General features: G+C 38.6%; 1 protein-coding gene across 11 annotated transcripts in view; it reads right to left on the bottom strand.

Moving 5' to 3' along the window:
- PKP4 (plakophilin 4) overlaps window positions 1-24,848 on the bottom strand; it is a 237,556-nt gene that overhangs the window by 157,700 nt on the left and 55,008 nt on the right. The window lies entirely within an intron of this gene.

Raw genomic sequence — 24,848 nt, forward strand, 5'->3', positions numbered from 1 at the left:
GGTGGCTCTGGCCAAGGCGAAGGCAGTGCCAGCAGCCAGGGGAAGGAAGGCCCATGCTTGCACAAATCTTTGTGCATCGGGCCTCTAGTTAATAATGATATCTTTGGTAGAATATTACAGTTAGTTTGGTTTCCTTAGAAGAATCAGATTAGTCAAAGATGACAATGGCTATAGGGAGCTGTTGACAAGAGAAACCATTTGTCAGGCCCACAGCTCATGACAGCAGATTAAGTTCTGGGCAGAAGACAAGTGCCTCTCCTAGGATTACACACACACAGAGTGATGTGCTTACCAGAGACTTACTGACCTGATGCAGACTTTTTACAAGTTTAAAAAATATTAGGAAAAGATACCCACCTAAAATGTTGTAAATATTTTAATAACCTGTTTAACATGTCAGTCTCTCTGACCATTAACCTGAGAGCACAATCTATCTACCATACTGTGAAACTAGCCTGGCATACATAATAGGTGCTCAATTAATGTTTGCTGAATAAGTGTGAATGTGGATGAAGGACGACCATCATTTCCATGTCTGGTTCTAGGCACTAGGCAAATCTAACCAAGTGCTATGATGCTCATGAGTCCTTATTTGTTCACTGTTTTACTCTGTATACTCATATACAGATATCTAAGAACATAAATACTGTTCTTGACATTATTCATAGTTTTCTACTAAAAATTATTCTACTGTTGTATTTAATTTTGTATCAAACCTTTATAACGTTCAATTCTGTAGTAGAATCTAGGGATTTTATTTCCCCATTCCTTCAAATTTCAGTATCAGCCTACTATTGTTTTTCCCCAAAATCATAATCTGTTCAAAAAAAAAAAAGGGGGGGGGGAGGTGGGGAGGTGCATACCACCTGAAACTCCAACTTATTTCTTTTCTTACTCTCCTGACTTCCACATCAGTGGAAATAGTTCTAGGCTCCAGGTTTCTGTGAGTGGTTGCTTTATTCTTGTCATATTAACAGGTTGAAACAGGTAATGGGTCTGACAAGTTTCTGCTCTAACAGGTGAATTTTCCATCTCCGATTTCCAGGTGCCCAAGGCTCAGAGGGACACATAGCTGGCAAGGAGTTTCCTCAAGTATGAGCAGTAGGAGACATTTCAGACCTGAATAAATAGGGCTAGGATCACAACCTAAGTCATCATGGACAAGTGAGGACCTCACTGAGCCCCCCTTTCCTCACTTATAAAAAATGGCCTTACTAATTCTTTATACAACAAATGGAATGATTTTTATGACAATCTACATTTTAGTACGTAAAATACACTTCAAATATCATCAACTATAAAATAACTCACTTCTGCACTTACTGAGTGCTCATTAAAGACAAAATATGAGGTCTACCAAGAAGAAAAATAATGCACATAAAGATCCTAGATTAGTCTCTAAAACATTTAAAGATATAAAAGTATTCCATGCCATTGAAAAATTACACACCTTAAAATAAGCAGATGGTTGCAAAGAACAAAAATGTTACTATGCAACAGTGAACAAATAATGCCAAGAATCAAAAATTTAAAATGTCAAGAGTATAATACCATGAAATAACCAATATGTTAGAAAGAGAGAAGCAAAAATTCAGTGAACAAAGAGAATCTGGAAAAGGAGATCTAGAAACATCACTGGGAAAGTACTTATTAATTCTTTACCACAGAGAGCAGGAGCCTTACTGCTTAAAGAAAGATACAGAATTCTATTATTGTAATTAGATCCCATCACTCTGGTGTACCACAATTTCACGATACTTATCATGATAACTTTGTCCAGAATTGATGAAACTGGATGAGCATTTTCTGAGGACTGCTTTGACCATGTACTCAGGGGGGGTGCTAAGGGGACACAGGCACAAGGCAGGTCACTGACCACTAGTGACTCATCATCTAGCCGAGGCAGCAAAATATGAATAGATCAAGCCAAAGTACAGCAAGATGCAAGCGATGGAATAACAGCACAGAAGCTAATGGACAGAGGTTGTAGAGTTTATACCTTTGTAAAAGAAGATACTACTCAGCAGCAGAGGATTTTCACAGGCAGGGATGATGTTTTTATTCTCTGATTCCTCAAAGACTAGGAGACATTACCAGTAATCACTAACACACATGAGATGAAGAATGATGACCACAGTACCCATGCATAACTGAGGGTGAGACAATTTCCCCATCCCTCATCTCTGGAACAGCCCCCAAATACTACAACCAATACTGGGCAAAGGAGGGATACCGCAATAATGACAAGTTATAAACCTATTAAGGTTGTCCATTTTCTTGCAGTTCTCATAACAATTTAAAGAGCTGCAGGACCCAAGCAAAGATTAGAGTCACAGAAAAATATTATAACATCTTCCCACTAGAGCAAAGGAAAAAAGCACTGAGTACTTATGTGGCAAAGAGACGGTGAAAAATTAGGCCTCAGTGACCTCAACTTGCCTGACTTCAATGATAACATTCTAGGAACCTGGGGAAACTTGCAAATAGGCTTCTGGACCATTTGGGGGCTCTCTGGAGAATCACAGAAAACTGGAAGTAGGAAAATGCCAATTCTGTTTTTGGAAAGCAGAAAGTAGACTCTGTTCATGTTACAAACTAGAGAGCTAGACATAGATCTTAGGTGAGATTCTTAAAAAAAGGATTTTATCCAAGAGACGATGTGCAAGAACTAAAAAGAGGCATACCAAAGAAAAGTCACGTTATGCTGGTCTACTTTCTGTCTTTGGCAATGTAACCACGGAAATGCAGTGTGTCTAGACTCCAGGGAGGCTTGCATCATGTTAGAAAGCACCTCCGACATTATAAGCAGCACAAAAATGGGGCTGGCACAGGCTACTACTGATTCTCACGATCTTTAAATAGCTGAATGAAAAATATCACCCTATAGAGATTTCTAATGTAATGCCAGGGAGGTCTAATATTTACACAATCTAACCAAAACTATAGCCATAATGTAAATAATAATAATAGACAGGCATCCTCAAATTCTTCAATAATGTTGAGAATATTGAATTTACCAGAATATAAAATTAAAATATGAATAACATTGCTAAACTACAGTAATGAGCTGCCTCTATAAGATAAAATAGGAGTAAATGTCAGGTCTTGTGTTTTGGTTAGCTCAGCAGGACATTGGGGAAAAGATGTAGATACTTTAGGTTCAAGAGAGAATGAGTGAGCCATGAATGAGACAAGGCTACTCTACAGCCACGGTGATCTTATACTGTACTGATATTAGTATTTAAGATAATAGAAAGAAGGGGACAAATGAGCACACAACTCTCCTTCAGGCTCCTTGGGACACATCCTCTTTCAGTTATGGGTGGCATATTAGCAGGAATGGACACATGTATATTCATTCAAAAGAGGATAGTAAAGGGACTCAGTCCTTATTCCCAGACACAGGTATGGAGATGAAATGAACGATAGCGCCAGTTTCTTATGAGCTCAAGCCTTGGCAAGGGACACAGGAAGAACAGTTAATAGACCAAAGAGAAATTCTGACCAGGAAAAAAAAAAAAGCAGATTAACTACAAGCACTGCCATGGACAAACAAGGTTAGATTTTTTAGGCTATGATCTTCAGAGCTAGAGCAAAAACTAATGTTTGTAACAAACTTGTATCAGATTATATTATTATCCTCTTTATACACTGAGTCAAATTTGGCTAATGATTGTATTACTTTTAATCAAAGTTAAAGTCTGGAGCCATGAGGGCAAGCCCAGGATGGTCTTTCCTTTTGGAGCACTCAAATGTCCAAAATTTCAAAAATTGATTGGCCTCCAAAGGTGCTATATTCCCCATCATGAGAGGTCGTTAATCACAGCTCAGAAGATCTAGTAGTGTGATGGTACAGAAGGGATCCTTCATTGGGTATGAAGAAATAGGAATTCTCAGAATTTTGAGGCTACCAATAAGATAAGACATCTACATTCTAAATTAATGTGAAGGTTACTGAGGAGTTTTCAGAACACCTGTCTATCACATCACACTTTCCTGTAATAAGGCAATTGAAGGCCAGAAGCGCTGCTTTTCCTGAGGGCTTGATGAGTACTGGAAATCTTAGTGCTGTGTCTCTCTCTGGTTGTACCAAGGAAGCTCAGAGATGAGTTTGTGACCAACTCTAACAAGTGAGTTCTCATTTTATCACAGTTATTACTGATTAAATTTCCTCTTTATCCAGGTCTAATTTTATCATTTGGTTGAGCTGCATTCTTTTGAGCAACTTTTTGAAAGGCTAAGTGTTTATGTGAAATTTAGTGTAATTGTGTGCGTGTGTGCATATGTATATCTCAATCTTATAGCAAACTATAATTGATTAACAGAAAATGTTTTGCTCAAGACTGCAGGCCACATATATCCAGTGTGATTACTGATTCTCAAGGCTGTGGATATAATATGGCTATTGATGTAACACAGTATATAGGCAACAACCTATGATTCAGTACCTCTAATCCCTTTTACCACAGATGATACTAATCCACAAAAATCATCTCTGAGATAAATCTCTCTGGAATAAAATATCAAATAGATACTAAATTTTCCTCTCTTTACTCCTTTCTACTCTCCTTACTGGTAATTTTTGGTCAAAGTATACTAAGTATACTTTGTTTCATCTTATCCAGCAAAATAAATTGGGAGTCTACACATTTCTCCTCTTTGAACTAATAATCTGGAGTATAACACACATCTCATCATTTCATTTTGAACACTCATGTTATGATGGTTAATGACTATTTCAAAATAGGTAAAATAATGATGCCTAAGAAAAATGAAGGGCAGAAAGTAAGCATGAATATTTTAATTAGTCAAAGTAAGATATTAGTAATATAGAATTTTAAAAGTTTGTTAAGGGTGGGAGTAAAAATGTAGTGCTTTAATAATGTGTCAAACTTAAGCGACCAGCAACTGAAAATCCACTGCTATATACATAGGTTGTTATATATGAATCTTAGGTAACCACAAGCCATAATAGATACACACAAAAAAATTTAAGAGAAGGGGCTGGAAATAAAGTCAACAAATCACCAGGGATGAGAGCAAGAGAAAAAGAACTGAGAAGACCTACAAAAACAGCCAGAAAACATTTAACAAAATAGCAATAAGTACATGCTTAATAATAATTATTTTAAATATAAGTGGATTAAATGCTCCAATCAAAAGACATAGAGTGGCTGAATAAATAAAAACATATCTGTACATATGCTGCCTTCAAGAGATTCGCTTCAGATTCAGATTTAAAGACACACACAGACTGAATGTGAAGGGATGGAGAAAGATATTTCATGTAAATAAGGGGGGGGGAACCCATCTGGGGTAGCAATACTTATATCAAAGGCTGCAATAAGAGACAAGGAAGGGAATTTCATAATAATAAAGGATTCAATAAAGGAAGGAGCTATAACACTTGTAAACTTATGCTCCCAAATATGAGTATCTAAATACATAAAGCAAATATTAACAGATATGACAAAAGAGATTGACAGTATAACAGTGATAGTGGGGAACTTTAACACCCCACTAACCATGAAAAATAGATCATCCAGAGAGAAAATAAAGAAGGAAACACCTGCCTTAAGTGACACATTAGACAAGATGGATAGAACATTCATCCCAAACAGCAGAATACACATTCATTTCAGGTGCACATGGAACATTCTTCAGGATACATTACATGTTAGGTCACAAAATAACTCTCAATAAATTTAAGAAGACTGACATAATAATAGGCATACCAGAAGAGACGGAAAAGGGAACGAAGAGACTATTCAAACAAATAGTTGAATATGGAAAGAGCTAGATTCTCAAGTCCAAGAAGCAAATAGAAACCTAATTACCACAATCCTTCTCCAATACACAGGGTATTAAAACTATAAAAATTAATGACAAAGAAAGAATTCTCAAGACAACCAGGGAAAAGAAGAAAGAAACCTATAAGGGAAAGCCCTTAGGTTATCATCAGACTTCTCGACAGAAACTCTACAAGCTAGAAGAGAATGGAAACAAATATTTAAACTACTGAAAGAGAGATTTTATCAGCCTAGAATAATACATCCAGCAAAGTTTTATTTTAGATATGAAAGAGCAATAAAAACTTCTCTAGACATATAGAAGCTGAGGAAATATATTACCACAAGACTTCCATTACAGGAAATGTATCGTTTTCAAAAATAAAAATTAAAAAAAATATCTATTAGAGTCTACATTTAACATGTAATACAAAAAAAGAAAATAGTTAAAGAATTAGAAAAAATGTTTACATAATATGAGCAAAGCAGACTGTCATTGTATCTTAAATCTAATTTGCTATGAGAGATACAATGTTTTACATTTTTTAGATTTAGAACATGCATGCATATCAAAAGTACAATGAGATACGACCTTACACCTGTTAGAATGACTATTATCAACAAGACAAATGCTGGAAAGGTTGTGGAGGAAAAGGTTCCCGCATTCAATGCTGGTAGGAACGTAAACTGGTACAGCCACTATGGAAAACAGTATGGCAGTTCCTCAAAAAATTAAGAATAGAGTTACTGTATGGCCCAGCTATCCCTCTTCTGGGTATCTACATGAAAAACTCCAAAACACTTATTCACGAAGATACAGGCACCCCTCTATTCATTGCAGCATTATTCACTGGACACTTTGGTTGACATGGAGACAACCAAAGTGTCCTTCGATAGAGGACTGGATAAAGATGTGGCACATACTAGTATATATTATGGAATACTAATCAGCCAAAGATGCAATACTGCATTTGGGGCAACATGGATGGACCTTGAGAATATTATACTAGGCGAAATAAGTCAGGCAGAAAAAGCTAAAGCATATAATTTCACTCATAGGTGGGATATAAAGCTGAAACTCACAGACACAGACAACAGTATGCTGGTTACCAGAGGGAAGGGAGTGGGAGAATTAGTAAATGGTAAAGGGGACCAAATATATGGTGATGGAAAATGATTTGACTTTTGGTGGTGGGCACACAATGCAATATAAACGTAACCAGACAAACAATGGGTCCATGCTGCCTGTCACTACTTGAGCCAATTCAGCAGAGACACGGTTGAATCATATATGAGCGTTTATTCCAATACTAGAGGCCCGGTGCACGACATTTGTGCACGGGTGGGGGGGAGGACTGGTCATTCTGCCATTCGGTCGATTTGCATATTAGGGTTTTATTATATAGGATTGCCAGCAGTATGGGAAAGCAACAAGTCATCCACAAAAATCTGCTCTGCACCCCACCATAAACCAACTGCTTATATTGGGTAGAAGTACAAAGATTACATGGGGAAGTAGCCAAAGGGTATGCCAAATGTGCAGTTAACAGGTAAGCAGGCTGGAGATTTACAAAGGCCTGCAAGTATGCAAAAGGGCTGGGGATCTTCAAAGGGCTTAGTGATATGCAAGGGCTGGGGATCTGCAAAGGGCTGGCTATTCTAGTTTCTGCAACAAAGTTGTTTATCTTTCCATGATAATAGGCAGCTCCAACTGAGGAGGATGGGCTGCATTTCCAGGTGAGCTCCCAGCTCCCATGTGCTGCTGCCAGCCAGGTTACAATGTGCCTTCTTTAATCAGAACAAAACAATCACAGTTAACAGAGCATGATTAATATTTCTTACAATTCTACCTGGTTCCCTAACATTCTATTTCTGCCCCTATCAAATCTACCTGGCCAATAAATATGGTGCTCAACCTCATTAGTAATTAGAAAATTGCAAATTCATACTACATTGAGACATTAATATATAACCACAGGAATGGCAAAATGCTTTTCAACTAAACTACTTCTGGTTATAAAACTACACGAAATACAATTTTATTCATTTCAATAATAAGGGGTTTTCATTACAAAACAGAATGCTCTCAACCCCATATTCCACTGAATTAAAATTTCTGAAAATAACCCCCTGGCTAATACATAACCTCAGGGTCAGCACTGCTCACTCCTGGAGGCAGCAGTTCTCATTGTATTCTATGTGAATGGTGCTCCCTGGAGTTATGCCAAGTGTTGATATTGTCTCTCTAACAATAGGTACATATTGAAAAACTGTTAATAAAAAGTGAAAATTCTGTGTTGGATAAATATAGATTTCACTTTGCTATTTTCAACTTTTCCAAAGAAAATCTTTCTTATGGACAGCAAAGAAGGGAAAATGAAAGTCTCTTTTTGGAAAGTGCTACAGGTTCACTTTTTTTCTTAGGAGGTGGGATTCTTTGTAGCATGTTAGTGAGGAGAAAGGAGAAACCTGGCATGCTGAAGGATGTAAAAAAGACTCAATGGAGCCCCAGTTGGTTTGGCTCAATGGATAGAGCGTCAGCCTGCAGACTGAAGGGTCCCTGGTTCGATTCCGGTTAAGGGTACACGCTTAGGTTGCAGGCTTGATCCCCAGTGTGGGGTGTGCAGGAGGCAGCCAATCAATGATTCCCTATCATCACTGATGTTTCTATCTCTCCTTCTCTCCCTTCCTCTCTGAAATCAATTAAAATATACTTTAAAAAAAAAGACTCAATGGAGATAATAGTGTAAGGATGTAGTTAAAACTCTGAGGGAGATAACTGGATCAAGAGACAAGATGGATATACACGTCCACTCTTTCAATTCACAATGTCATGGAATAAAAGAAAAGGTATTTCCTCTTTTTTTAGGATAAGAAAATTAGTCTAGAAATTTTAAAAAGGCCATTAATGTACCAAAAAGTCAGAAAAATAATGGCTGCAGCCCTACAACAAAATAACCCAAGGAAACCGTAACACAAAAGAGAAAAGGGCTGCTTTAGAGGTTGGAGCAGTTGATGGGAGAGTTTTTCAGAGTCATGAATAGCAGACTCTAGGCTCTTAGGTATAGGTCAAAATCAGAAGCTCAAGGGTAGAAAGATAGGGCAGCTCGGTGGCCAGCCTCTGTCCTGCACATGCTCACACAGCTGCCACGAGCAAAGGAGTGATCTAGACAGAACAGGGCCTTAGCCAGAGACTGATGTCCAAGAGACCAAATTCCCTAAACAGAACAAATGGAATAGATAGAATATCCTTTGTGTTTCAATCAAAAGCTGTATGCATGAAAGAGAACTAGCCAGAGACCTTAAAAAAAAAAAGTTACAGGCTAAAAACAAAAATCTCAATCAATGGAATGAATAATGTTTTTTAAAGTGTATTCCATAAGAGTGACCTAAAAAATTCTCTTGGGGACTAAAAGAAAAAGAGATGAAAAAGATAAATCATTTGGAGACTATAGACTAAATCCTGGCATTATCTTTATTTACTAACAGTACTAAAAAGAGGGGAAAAAAGGAGAATAAATACCAAAAAAAACTTAAATGAAAATTTCTGAGAGCTAAACACGAATCATTTAAGAAGGGCCAATAAGTGAAGAAATTAAATGAAACAGATAAACTACATGTAGACAAACCCAATCCATGGAAATTTTTTGGTTCCAAGGACAAAGAAAAGATTGTAACTGTTACCGTGGAGGAAAAACAAACTGCTTGCAAAGGAATGAGAATCAGTTTGGCATCAGACCTCCTATCAACTACAGCAGATATAGCAATAGCTTCCGATGCTAAACAAAAATTATGATTCCAATATGAAGTCAAAATAAAGGCATTTTAAGACATACCAGGACTCAAAGTGTGTGGCTTCAACAATCTTTTTTTTTTTTTTTCAGGAGAGAGCGCGAACGCAGTCCCCCACTACCATAAATTATGCAGTCGAGTTTCCCACATTTGGGGAAATCGCAGGGGTCAGCACATCCGGAGTGCAATGGATAAGCCTCGCCCTGGGAAAACCACCTTCGTGATCATGGTATCTCCCCTGCCAGGTAAGTATTTCAACAATCTTTTAAAGCAGTGGTTCTCAACCTTCCTAATGCTGCGACCCTTTAATACAGTTCCTCATGTTGTGGTGACCCCCAACCATAAAATTATTTTCGTGGCTACTTCATAACTGTAATTTTGCTACTGTTAATGAATTGTAATGTAAATATCTGTGTTTTCCAATGGTCTTAGGCTCTACAGCAGCCGTTCTCAACCTGTGGGTCCCGACCCACAGGTTGAGAACTGTTAGCAGGGTCGCGCAGCATTAGAAAGGTTGAGAACCACTGTTTTAAAGGAAGTTCTGCAACCAAATAGCGCATTTGAAAGAGGAAGGATTAGGGCACAAGAAAGAGTGCTAAGCAATTAATTCAGAAAATTGAAGATTAAGTCTAAACTCTACATGATATCCACAAGAGAGGAGTGAGGAGCTGAAGCAAATAAGATTGTACTAATTGTCTTATTTAATTTAGTGGGAAGAAATGCATACAGAGTAACTCCAGGTCACTGTGCTTTTCCTGTCTTCTCAGGAAGAGGCGAAGTCCACCACCCACCCTTGAATGTAGGGCTGGCCTCTTGAGACTTTTAGAATGTGACAGGTGTGATCTTGTGCAACATCTGAGGCTCAATCTTAAAAGGCCCTGCTGCTTTGTCTTCTGAGATCACTGTGCTATGAATGAGCTCAGGATTAAAAGATTCCATGGTGCAGAGGCCCAGGGTCCCAGCCACTCCAGCCAAGACCTCAGAATCTGAAGACAGGCCCTCTTAGAAAGTGATCTGACCAACTGCTGACTGCAGCCACCTGAGTAGCCAGGCAAGACCAGCAGCAGAGCCTCCCTGCATCCTAGAATTGCAAGAAATTTAAAAATCACTGAGCCACTTAGATGTAGGATGACTTGTTATAAGATGAATAAGTGATACTAATACAACGGTCAAGACAGGAAATGAGGATCAAGGAAAAAAATAACATATTATGTTTAAGTATTGTTAAGATAAAAAAAATTAAATTTTACATGCTGAATTACTTTATAAAATATAATTTATTCAATGAATTATTGATCTTCCGCTTATGTACTACACCATATAGTGTTATTGAAAGTATAAAGATAAATAAGACCCTGACCTCTAATCCAATTTACAGTCTAAAAGGAGAGACAAAACAAATGAACAAACAACTACAATACAAGGCACCAAGAGTTCAAAAACAGAAAGCAGGTGCTCACAGAAGGGTTTGAATAGGCATGTATAAAAGGGGACATGTGCAGCAGAAGGACCCAGGTGGGCAAAAGCCTACCAATAATGCATTAATTAATTTTATTAAGCTTTCATATTTAAAAATTTACTTTAGCTTCAATAAATTTCTCAAAAACCTCCCTAGACTATTGTTTTATATTATTTGCAATTAAGGATATGGTAAGCCGTATCAAATCTCAAGCTGTTTAAATAAAAGATTTGTTCTTATCATTAGTTTTTTTTATATCAAATGCTAGTGTTAACAAAAAGATTAAAGACTAATAAAATCACTAGCACAGCACAGACAGAAATTTAGAAAATGGTAATTTGTACGTGTATTACTACAGGCAATAAAAATAAAGTAAAATTGTTTAATTAAGGACTTTGGCATTTAAAAATATTAATAATGGTGTATTAAAAATAAAAGGCATACAATCTAGTAACAACCTGCTATCTTATGTAGTGGTTGTCAATTTATGCTACTGATTTTTCTTTTTACATGAACTAGCTGAATGATTTTTCAGTGTCTTGGGATTTATACTAGGCCTCTACCTCTAGCTAAAAATAATGTAGAAATTCTGTATTAATCTTTTTAGAATTTCTGCATTAGACTTCTATTTAACTTATAAATTCATTTGTAATTTGAAAGGTACAATTTAAAATTTAAAGTTCTCTGAGTTATGCTCCACAGGCTACTTCCAGTATGTCAAAAACAAGGCAAGTCTGGGAAATACTGCAGAGCATGCTTCCTCTTAAAAGATTCCTGAAAACCTTGTTACTTAACGTGTGATCTGCAAACCAGTTACACTGGCAGCACTTTAGTGCTTGTAAGAAATGCAGAAATTCAGGCCCCACCTGATCTACTGACTTGTGAATCTTCATGTGAATAATATCCCCAGTGTATTGTATCTACCTTCAAATTTGAGAAGCAGTGAACTTGTTTAATCTCATCTAACTCAGTATCTTACTTACTTAACCTCCACTCTTTTTGAGGGTTAACTATTAACAATCTGAGGAACATACTTTAGAAAATCCCACAATATTAATAATCATTTTTTAAACTATTTTTATTGATTTTAGAGAGGAAGGGAGAGGGAGAGAGAGATAGAAACATCAATGATGTGAGAGAATCATTGGTCAGCTGCCTCCTGCACAGCCCCCACTGGTGATAAGATTCCACAACCCAGGCATGAACCCTAACCAGGAATGGAACCATGAACCCCTAATTCATACGTCAACACTCAACCACTGAGCCATGCCAGCCAGGCAATAATCATTATTATTAATGAGCAAAAGTAGCTAAAGAGAGGTATTGTTCTATCCACAATTAAAATTTGGCTCTCCCTGGCTTGACCAATGTCAGCCTATTTTAAAAATGAAAGTACTTTAAAGAAAATGATACAGAAGAAATTAAGCTTTCTGAATCAAGATTCCTGCCAACAAAATTAAATACAAAATTGTGCTTTGGCTATAAGTTGGGTACCAATTTCGTGGAAAACTTAGTTTCTGAACGAAGGAATAAATGATTTTCCAGAAAAAGAAAAACACAACTCAGCCTGCTCCAGGCCAGGTGCAAGTTGTAATTTTATTTTTTCATTCTCATCTCATGAACATTCATTAGAAATACCCTAGGTGTATAGTACGTACTGGTGCTTTGGGTGCGGAGATAAACTCCCCATCTGGGACTCATGTAAGAATTTGTTTAAGCCGAAACCGGTTTGGCTCAGTGGACAGAGCGTCAGCCTGCGGACTGAAAGGTCCCAGGTTTGATTCCGGTCAAGGGCATGGTACCTTGGTTGCAGGCACATCCCCAGTAGGGGGTGTGCAGAAGGCAGCTGATCGATGTCTCTCTCTCATCGATGTTTCTAACTCTCTATCTCTCCCTTCCTCTCTGTAAAACATCAATAAAATATATTTTAAAAAAAGAATTTGTTTAAAACATGACCAGTTTAGGACAGATGTTAATCTCTAAGTGGTGCTTTATGGAAAGCAAGGTAAAGGAGGAAAGTTAACAGTTTTGAATTGGAGTATCATCAAAACCATTGATGCTAGTCCTATTAAAATCACTTTTAACAATGCTGATTTAAGAAATGATGCATCTAATGACTTCCAATTTCTTAAGTAGCTCTTTAGAGTAAAAGGGAAAAATTCTAGATTTTAAAAAATAAAGTTAGGTAGATTAACAATGTAAAACTATCTTTTGTTTCTGTCCATGTCTTCAGCAAGCTAAAATTAGGGAAATGATGCTTATCTTTCCATCTCCTTTATTCAGTTTAGATTCTGTATGCTTAAACCATATTTTGTTTTCAAAAAGAAACACATTTTCACACTTAACATCTCCAAACAGCTTTTTGAAGAAAGCACAAGAAAAAATATCAACCTTATAAAGCCTCTAGAATTGTGTTGATGACAGATGGAGCATGCAGTGGACTACATTGTACTTTCCTTTTCTGTATACACTGAATATTTCCTGTTCTGTAAACGCTAGCCATGTACTCTAGGTTCAGTAGGAACAGGGACGATTTTTATCTAGATCGCCACTGTATTCACAGCTCCAATAAAAGTGCCTGAAACATAATAGATGTTCGTTAGAGTTTGTTCAATGAAGGAAAGAAACAAACTGAGGGGAAATGACAACAAATCTGTGCTGCCTTTGAAATAACATTTATATGCCAGGTAGTGTGAGGTTTTGGAACCATCAAGATGCTGAAGGAGCTCATCGTCTAGCAAGAAAGGAATAAAAATAGTGTAAAAATTGCACCAGTAAAGAGGCATAAAACATATCGCAGTAGGAAAGTGGTCAAAGATGAGAGTTACTATAAAGACAGAGAGGCAGAGAACATCTTAATATGTTGCATTGGGAGAAAGCCAACCATATAAATTTGGGGTGGGGAGGGTGAGGAGAAAAGTAGGGAAAGAACTTTGGAGATGACAAGATGAAGGACTGCCTAATATGATGGTGAAAGTTGAGGCAAAGAATTCAATGAGTCAGGTACCACTGCCTCTGCAAAGGTGGTAATATGGCCTGGAGTTAGAATTGATAAGGAGAGGAAGAGAGTAAAAGCTAGAAGGTGTCAACTTAGAGTCTAGTAAAACATATGAAAGACCTAGAAAGCCTCTATGGGGAAAAGAGCAACTTCATTTAAGAAGACTTCAAAAAGAGCACATCATGCGAAACCTGTAGGAGAAAACAACTAGGCTATCCTTCACACGCCAAGCCCCTGGGGACACCACGATGACTGCAATCCTAAGAAACCTGTCCATCATGTCCAGGTGGTCTGTTACAGGAGACTACGATGATGTACTTAGTAGCACGACCCTCCTTGCTTCAGTATCCTCACCAGGTACATCTAGATGCAGATAGGAGTTGTTCTCAAAACCCACAGAGACAGGAAACTGGGCAGCTCCCAGAAGAAATTTAGAAAATCAATAAAATAAGGAGAATATTGAATATGGGTGGAAATAAACTAAGAGTCAGTAAATTAGCCTAAAAAGTTGTGTAATAATCAAGGAAAAGACTATAACACCCAGAGCAGAATCAGAATTTGATTGTGAACCATCACAATTCCCATCAGAACTGGAGAAGGAACAGTCAGCATAAAGCACAGAAAAAGAAAACCTAGATCCCGGCCCTGTCTGAGGAAGTGGAAAACCTGAGGTCTCTGTAAAATCTTCTGCTGTAGGGACAGAGAAAATCTTGAAATGAAATCTCTTGTGAAACTCTCTTTATCTTTGACAGGATTCTAGGTTCAACAGTGACCTTGATACCAGAAGGGAAAAGCCTGGTTGGCAAACATGGGGATATTGGGTAATTATCCTATCTAATAAAAAGGGAATATGCTAATTGACTGTCACACCCTCACAAAGATGGCGGCGCCTGCAGCCAATAAGGAGGGAATATGCTAATTGATGCCATGCCCTCAAAGATGGCAGCACCCACAGCCACAAGATAGCAGCACCCAGTCCCCTCAGCCCCACCGGGGTGGCAGGCATGCAGCATGGCCGGGCCCGCCCCCAGGCGGGACTGGCTGCTTTGCGCGCCTACCTCCGGAGTCCCCCAGTCCCCTCAGCCCCCAGCCACCCAAGGCCCGTCCGAAGCGCAGGCAAGCCTCAGATGGCGGCTGCCCAGATGCCCAGGAATGGCCTGAGGCGCAGGCAAGCCTTGGATGGCGGCTGCCCAGCCGACACCCAAGGCGCAGGCAAGCCTCGGATGACGGCTGCCCAGATGCCCAGGGCTGGCCTGAGGCACAGGCAAGCCTTGGATGGCGGCTGCACAGTGACACCCAAGGAGCAGGCAAGCCTCGGATGGTGGCTGCCCAGCCATCCAGGGCCAGCCCAAGGTACAGGCAAGCCACCGATGATGGCTGCCAAGCCACCCAGGGCTGGCCCAAGGTGCAGACAAGCCTCGGACCGTGACAGGGGGGCAGGCCGGGCTGAGGGATCCCCCGCCCCTCCAGTGCATGCATTTTCATGCACCAGGCCTCTAGTGAGCTAATAATTAATTAGCACTCTGGTTTTTGTATCAGTCCTACTTCTTATAACTGCAAAGATGAGGACAAGGCCAGGTCTGCAGTGACTTCAATGCTCTGTGATATGATTTTGGGGAGGCCTTGTCTCCACCAGTAGTTGTTCTCTACAGACAACAACCTAGCTTAATGGCCACTCATTCCAATTCAGAATCTTAAGAAATAGTTAACACAAAACTTAGATGAAAAGGTTAGTCACCATGAGTAACACAGTCTATTAGTCACTCTAGAACAGGATGAAACAGCTCCGTGCTTAGAGGGCTGGCTGCTAGGAAGGTTTTACAAGCCAACATGCCAGGATTCTCCACCACTGCTGTGCTCATGCACTGTGATGACACCACATGAATGCTAATCAGATTCAATTCCTCCAAAATTCACTAGTTTACATCAACTTTTGCAGAACCATGCCTTAATTCTGGGGTTATCATTTATGGCTAATAATCTGTTTAAGTTTTTTGCTTTAAAATAACAGTGCATTTAATTATCTAAAGTGCAAACAATTCCAAAACTCCTTCAGAATAATATGGTTCAGTATTCCACACATGAATCCAGAAAGCACCTACACAATGATCTCTATTTTGCTTATTTTTGAATAAAGTCTGTCCTCATTAAAATTCACAGTGTTTCATGTTTCTACTTGGGTCACCCCAAGGTGCAGGTACATACAAATCCATATAGTATAGTAATATAGAATTGTCTTCAAATTTGAATAAGTAACTAGAAAAACTTCTCTCCAAACAGATGCATCATAACATTTTTAAAAATTAAGATATAATTCATACCATACCATTACTATTGACTTTAGTACTACCCATTTTTATGATTAAATATGCTCTACTCAGGATTCTTTAAAACACCTAATGGGTCTGATTCAGAGTGGGAATCTATTTTGACTAGCTTACATTTACATATGCTCCTATTTCACTTGTAAAATTGAAGTGGTATGTCATAACCAGATGAAAGGTAAATACATGTTTTCTGTATAAAAGTCTGAACAAAAATAAAGTAGCAAGACAGAAATGCTTCTCTTTGAAAATGTCTTCCTAACTGGTCTCAGGCTATGTCTGTCTGTCTGTCTGTCTGTCTGTCTGTCTGTCGTCTGTCTCTCTCTCTCTCTCTCTCTCTCTCGCTCTCTCTCTCTCTCTCTCTCTCATATCCTATATAATAAAAGGCCAGCGACCATAATGGTGTAACGACCAGAATGACTGATTGACCAGTCGCTATGAGGTGCATTGACCACCTATCAGTCCCTCCCCCGAGCCTGCAGGCTCCGTTTGCCAGATGGTGAACAGTGAACCACAGGGAACCTGGGTGGGTGTTGGCAGCAGGGTGGGACTGGGGACTGGCAAGTGGGTAGAAGACAGACCTCTTGGTCCCTCCTCCCAGCCCGCAGGCTCCGATTGATGGATGGCAAACGGGGAACCACAGGGAACCGGGATGGGCGGTGGCAGGGCGGGACGGGACTGGGGACTGGCAAGTGGGCGGAAGATGGCCCTGATCATAGGCTAGGCCTAGGGACCCTACCCACACACGATTTCATGCACTGGGCCTCTAGTATAAATATAAACAGTCATTGTGTAACTGAGCAAATGTTATTCATCAGATAAACAGTACATCAAATTTTTCAAAGTTACAGCAAATTTACTCATTTTTTCCAAAGAGTAAAACATTTGTTTGGAGCACTGGTAAGTTTAAGTTTTAGCATTCAAATAAAATTGTGTATCTCAAATGAACCAAAAAGTAGACTTTTGATTGACATAATATGTATAGAAAATAAAAACCATCAACACTAAGGTCTGTGATGACTGGTTAGGTAGTAGAGACTCTAACATGGGTTTTATAGACTGGGATATTCCCTCTCCCCCACATTCCTCTCAGGGCGCCTCCCTCAACTCACTCGCTCACAGAGGTCTTCCCTGAATACTTTGTGGTCTTTTGGAACAACAGAATTGAGAAGAATGGTAGAGAGACCATGAAGGTAGATTAACAGTGTAATGTGCTTGTCTCTAAACTGTGGCCAACAGGAGTTCCCTCTCAACATAGCCTCCCCACGGTGGTGCCATTTTCATGTCTTCAATCAGCTGTTTGAGGCTGGGGAAGTGGAATGGGCCCCTCTGCCACTCCCGCCAGAGCTCAGCCCCGCACTCCTGCCACTTCCTGAGCACAGCCACTCTACCTCCTGTCCTTCAAACTCCACAGGCAGGCGTAACACCAGGCTACTGCCTCCTGCTTCACCAAACCTCCTTCCTTCCACACACACACGCTCTGTGTCTCACCCTTAAGAAGGCACTCCTCAGTGTGTTCTGAAATTGCCCTTTTTGGGGAGATGACTCACTCCTCCAGTCCCAACTAATCTAGTTAAAGTCTTAACAATGCACAATGTTCATTTTCACCCACTTTTATCTGCTCCTTAAAATATTCTCTCATCTATTTAGACTGAAGTTACTTGAAACCAGAACTCCTGTCTACGTCTGTATTTCCTTTAGCGTGTAACACGTGTGCTGGGGCATTTCACACAATGCCTGCTGACAGAACTGGTTCTGCTATGCGAGCAGCTGAAAACAGAGACTGGCACTCTACTGCTGCGCTGACTGAAAAATGTTTAATATATTAGATGGCTCATAGTCAAAGAACCACTGAGCAAACTGCTTCCCTACAGAAGTCTTTTGTTCAGTCACTGGCACTAAAACTGTCAGAAAGGACCAGATTTCATTCTCAAGCTTCCTAGTTGGGTAACTTGTTTTTCAGGTGACTGTTTTGACTTTCTTAAAAGGAAAATTTTAGGAAAATAACCCCAAGTCAAGGAAGTTACATTCCATTAGCAGAAGGTAACACATCTGTGTTACGATGTGGTCACAATGGTATTTCTAAATTATCACCCGCAGATCTAGTGTATAACTAAAATGTTGTTGTTGCTTTTAATCAAACCCAATGAATCAGAATTATGATTAGAAAACTGTTATTAGTCTTGATTTTGATAACATCAAAATATACTGAAACATCACCTGGTCAGATTAAGTGGGCAGGAAAATGAAAGGAATGGATTATTCCACATTTTAACAATATGTTTTTTATTACTGCTAATAAAAAGTATATATCTGTGCCCTTATTTAATGAATAGATCAAAAGCAGCATCCAGTGGTTCTAAAATAGTGTGGTAAAATATCTCAAAGATTAACTAACTATGTTTACATCTCTTAAAATTTTGTTTTACATTTTTTTTTTTTTTTGCTTAATGTTTCATTTACTCATAGTTTCAAAATAACTTCAGTCTACCAAACTGAATTGGTTACAAATTCATAAGCTATCAGAATCTAAACTGATGTGACATAACTGAATCTCAAAAATAAATACTTTGAGTTTAAAACATTGTGCCCTATATGCATTTTTGTGTCATTTTAATTGGGGAGGAGGGGGTGAATGGAGTATAGAGAGAGACCTGCCTTTATTAATCTGGACTATCATAAACTATGATTTGAAGTTCACTAATAAGGACATGTTCATATTTCTCTTAGATACTGCAGAGAACTACCTAATGCCCTCTGAAAGGTAGAACACTCACCAATAAAGTATGGTGTTACAGAGCATAAATAAGTAATGACTGATAAATATTTAGAGCTCTGGCAATGCAGAGAAAGAGAACACATGTTGGACGACTTTCCACAGCCACCCCAGAATCTCTCTACAATTAAGGTAATAGTGAGAATATAAAATTTTGATGCCCAAGCAGCCTACTAGGATTATAAAGGCTGTGTCAAAAGTACCATCTGTCCACATGGAAGCATGTACCCTCACAAATCATAAGAATTACAGTGACATATATCATTTTTAACATCAGAGGCACCATAATAAATAAGATATTTAATTTAATGTTTGTTGAAGATGATAGAAAAAGACACTAAAAGGTTAATTGCCTATTTTAAAGCTCAACAATTCTCTGCTCTTTCTGAGAGACTACTACTGTGAGAGCATCTGGATCTACAGTACCTACCTATACATCAATGATAAACTATCACAAAACTCACACAAGAATTGTCAGTTAGCAATTGCCTAGGACAGTGGTCGGCAAACTCATTAGTCAACAGAGCCAAATATCAACAGTACAACGATTGAAATTTCTTTTGAGAGCCAAATTTTTTAAACTTAAACTTCTTCTAATGCCACTTCTTCAAAATAGACTCACCCAGGCCGTGGTATTTTGTGGAAGAGCCACACTCAAGGGGCCAAAGAGCCGCATGTGGCTTGCGAGCCACAGTTTGCCGACCATGGGCCTAAGACAGTGGTCGGCAAACCGCGGCTCGCGAGCCACATGCGGCTCTTTGGCCCCTTGAGTGTTCTAACGCCACTTCTTCAAAATAGACTCGCCCAGGCCGAAAACCGACTTCTGCGCATGGGCCATGAAGTTTCGATCTCACGGTACATGTGCGCCCGCATGTGGTATTTTGTGGAAGAGCCACACTCAAAGGGCCAAAGAGCCGCATGTGGCTAACAAGCCGCAGTTTGCCAACCACTGGCCTAGGACATGCAGTGGTTTCTAACTTTCCTTCACTGGCATCTTTATTTCTATTTTCACAACGTCTCATGTGGAATGTCTAAAGGATAAAATGCTCTTTGGGTGCAGAAAATTGGGTGTACCTGTTAAGGGAGAAAGGCAGCACCCACCCTGTGCTCCAGTATAATAAGCAAAGTGGAGGAAGTCTATTATTGGGGATGGCTCCAGGAAGTTTTCAATAGAGAGAGCTCACCATGGAGAGAGTTCTGGGCTCACATTACACTGCAGCATTCAACTGGCAACAAAGATTTAGAGAGTTTGTCCTAGTAATCCACATTCAAGACAGCCAGCCTCTAGACCCCAAGCCCCAAGCATCACTTTCTTACCAATTGCTTGACAATATATTTCCTCTGCTCTTTTGATTTCTGTGAGAGAAACCAAAGAAGTTTGAGGAAGACATCAATGTTAACTTCAATAATCTGATGGTCACAAAAGAACTGAAAAATACTGAACTAACCAAGAAGCCAAAAGCCTGTTCCTCTGTTAAGACCTGCAATTCATTCCCCCCAAAAGGGGAGTTTTTTCAAATGAAGCGATTTAAGCCAGGGACCAAGCTGAGAGAGTGTCAGATGAAACACATCTGAGTTAGTTGGGATAGTCTCATGTTGCCATAGCTGAGTCCCAGTTTCACAGTCCTCTGTTGATCTTCACCACTGTGATATTTAAACCAGCTGGTTTTCAATTTACTTTCAACTAACAGCTGCCATGAGCATCTACTGAAATTACATCACAACAAAGCCACTCCTATTAACAGCCTAAACTCATCTTCATACCTTCACAGTAGTCAGTCACAGAAAAAACACTGAGAAACACACAGGTATCTCTCCAGACTTGAACTCGTGGATTCTGATTCAGTAAGCAATATAGCACCAATCATTTATAGTATGTACTGGTATTTATGAAAACAATCTATATGCAGCACTGCAAAATAAAATATATGGATTGTGATAAATAAATGATGTATAGAATATGAAAACATCCAAGTGCTGGACATATTACCTTGGCCTTCAAAGCAAAAAAGAAAAAAGAATAAAACAGTCTATGGCTGGATGGAACAGGCTTTATGTTGCCCAGGGAAGCCACTCGACTCCATACTGCTATTCATGAGACAGTATGTGACAACACCTCACAAGAATATGTCCTCTAAAGAGAATATAACCTTGAAGAATGATCATAAACTAAATATGGTACTGGTAGCAAACTTAGTCATTATTTTATTAAACACCTTTGATTTATCTTCCCTAGTCAAAAATAAAATATTTTAACCAGCAGTTGGCTAGCCCACCCATCCTAAAAGTATACAAGGTGAAATTACATCTATAGAAATTTCTTGGAAACATTTCATATAAGCACTTTGGTCAGAGGAAATCGGGAAAAGGTCTACTCTAATGTTCCTTTTCTATTCTCTTCAGAGATTTAGAATGTTGCAATTCATAAAGTTTTACTAAAATTTTAAAAATAAATAGACAAGTAAAATTGTGAAGAGATAATGATGTAGATTCTTGAGATTTCAAAAATAACAAAACAAATAGTATTAAATATAGAAGCTAAGGAAGCCCTCATACCAAATACAAGATTAGTCAAGAAGCACTAGTGTCAGAAACACCTGACGTCACCAACAAATGTCTAAACATTGTTGTGGCTAGATTATGTGGTAACAACATATACTTGAGGACTAATAAAAACAATAGTGTCGCAGAACTCTAGAAATGGAAGGACCTTGAAGCTCATCTAAAGCACTTTTCCAAATTCATTATTTTCTTAACCCTCTTTTTCTAAATAAATAGTAACACCAATACATAAAAAAATAAAAGCAGGAGCTACTGCTCCTGGGCCTTCTTCAATCTCCTCAGCCACAGCAGCCTGGAAGCTCCCTGAGGAAGATTATTTAACATCAAGGATCACACAATAGAGACCACTAGAGGCTCTGAGCCAGGGCACAAAGTGCCCAGTCTCGTCTCGTCTCCCTTCCCCTCCCCTCCCCTCCCCTCTTTCTTTTTTTCCCCATCACCATTTGTCCACTTTATGCCCTCTTCCACTTTCCCCCACCCAATGCAATCACCATACTTTTGTCATGTCCATGAGTTCTCTTTTTTTCTTCTTTTTTGCTCAATCCCTCCACACACCTCCCACCACCAGAGCTGTTTGCCTGCTCTCTATCTATGTATCTGTCTCTATTTTACTTGGTGATTTCACTCATATGTGGAATTTAGTGAACAAACTGAACTACCAAGCAGGGTTCTTTCTATTGCAGCACACAACCAAAGCAACAGAATCCTAAAACAAATTTGGTTAGAATGCAATAATAGAGAATTGGAAATTTCTGTGGATTTGTAAGAGTAATATCTAACTTGCCATACACTTATATTCCAGATTAGCTAAGTTTTTAAAAATGTATATTTAGAAAATCGTAAAATCAGTTTAAATTATGAACCTAAATCATCCCCAAAGTGCTTATATGAAGTTTTTAAAGTTAATACTACCTGTTCCAGTAAATAATTAAGTATTAATAACAAATAAGAGAAAAGTGAAGGCTTAATTTTATGTTTAACTTGTCTCCCACTCTTTCTAGTAGAAAGGCTAAATTATCAGTGAGGTATTAAAATAAATTATCAGTGAGATAACCATACGTCAGAAAGAGAAGCACGAGAAGCAAAGAAATAAAGTTGATTAACCAGATAACACACAGATACTCAAAGTCAGATCAGCCAAGTTTTTAAGGAGTAACTCCATTATTAGCCTGGGGGGAAATGGGCAACTAGTACATTCATTTGTTCATCCCAACATGTATTGAGTGCCCACTATGTATCAGGGATTTATAGAAACCTATTTGTACTTAGTTTCTAACACAGATGCAAAATTAATAGTATAATAGTCATTGCAATGCTCCATTTACCACCTCTTGAATTATTTGTTAAAATATATTTTATTGATTTTTTTACCGAGAGGATGGGAGAGGGATAGAGAGTTAGAAACATCGATCAGCTGCCTCCTGCACACCTCCTACTGGGGATGTGCCCACAACCAAGGTACGTGCCCTTGACCGGAATCGAACCTGGGACCGACCCTTCAGTCCAAAGGCCGACACTCTATCCACTGAGCCAAACCAGTTGGGGCGAATTATTTTTTAAAAACTAGTAAATGTACATTTGGTCATTTACCAAGTAATACCATCACACTGTCAAAACTATATACATTTAAATCAAAATAAGTAAAATGCAATATCCTGAGAACAGCAAGAAAGGGAATATGGCTAAAAGGCAGCTTGAATATAACTCTGTGAACCATAAAAGCTATGGCAAACCTTTCTTATCTTTTCTATGTTCTATTGTATCTTGAACTCATTATATTTGAAAATCATAAAAACAAAACACTATTTACTAGAATCCTAACCAGTGGTCCTAAGAGTGTGATACAGTAGAATCAGCAACACCACAGACCTACTGAGCCAGAGATGCTGGGGGCGGGCACAGTGATCTGTGTTTTCCACACTTTACAACCTCTCCAGGTGATTCCCAAACACACTAAAGGTTGAGAATCATTCTCCCAAAATAACATATCAGAAGTAATACAATAAAACAAAGTGCTTCCTAACTGCATACATAAAGATTGCTTTATATTCATAGAAAATTTTGTAATAAATTTGTTAAAGATCATAATTTCTTCTTAACTATAGGAATAATGCTTTGAGACTGTCAGTAATTAATTAAAGTCATTTATTGGGCTTGGGATTAAAAACAGTTCAAAGTAAATGAATGGTATAAGCTTTGAACAGCTGCTAAAATTTCCATTTAAAAAATAGGAGGCATTAAAATACTTTGGACTGTCCAAATTTTAACAGAACATTTTAGTGAGAAATATAAAATCTGAAGTTTCAAAAGCACATATTAAAAAATTATAAGTGTATCCTCATGAAGTAAATATGATTTGATAAAAGATTACATATGAGAATATAATGTCACTTTACAGAAATTTATAAAACTACGTGCAGGGCTTACTTTTTTTTTTAATATGTTTTTTAAATTGATTTTTAGAGATAGAGGAAGGGCGAGGGAGAGAGAGAAACATTGATCAGCTACCTCTTGCAAACCCCTACAGGGGATCGAGCCTGCAACCTGGGCATAAGCTCCGACTGAGAATTGAGCCAGCAACCTTTTGGTGCATGGGATGATGCCCAACCAAGTGAGTGAGCCACACCAACCAGGGCCCCTGAAGGGTCTGCTTTTAGTCCCAAGTTCTTTTCATTGGCCATTAAAATGTTTATTTATGAGTTATCACAATATTTTTTAATCCTAGGAGGATGAAATTAGAGATAAAAGGAGAATCAAGGGAATCTGCAGAATCAAGGGAATCCGCAGCTAAAGTGTAACAGTCAGCTACAAATTAAACATGAAACAAATTAAAGCACTGAAATTCCTTTCACCATATCTCCTACATGAGTTGACATGCATCTATGAAATATCAGACGCATAGCAAGTATAGTTCACAACTTGGATACTGCTTATATCATCTGACAAATGTTGCTTTTCCAATTTCTTCACATGTATTGGCTCAAAGTTTTAATTAGATTGAAAAATTCCTATGAGCAAGCAGAGGTCAAACTGGATTTAGGCAAAACAGATGTGAATAGCAAAGCTAAGAGAGGTATAAAATAGGCCTCAAGTCTTTAACACTTCTTACCAAGAATTCCCATGGCATTCTCAAAACATAAAAATAGCA

The sequence above is a fragment of the Cnephaeus nilssonii genome (genome assembly GCF_951640355.1).
Source record: "Cnephaeus nilssonii genome assembly, chromosome: 10".
In the NCBI taxonomy this organism is placed as follows: domain Eukaryota; kingdom Metazoa; phylum Chordata; class Mammalia; order Chiroptera; family Vespertilionidae; genus Cnephaeus; species Cnephaeus nilssonii.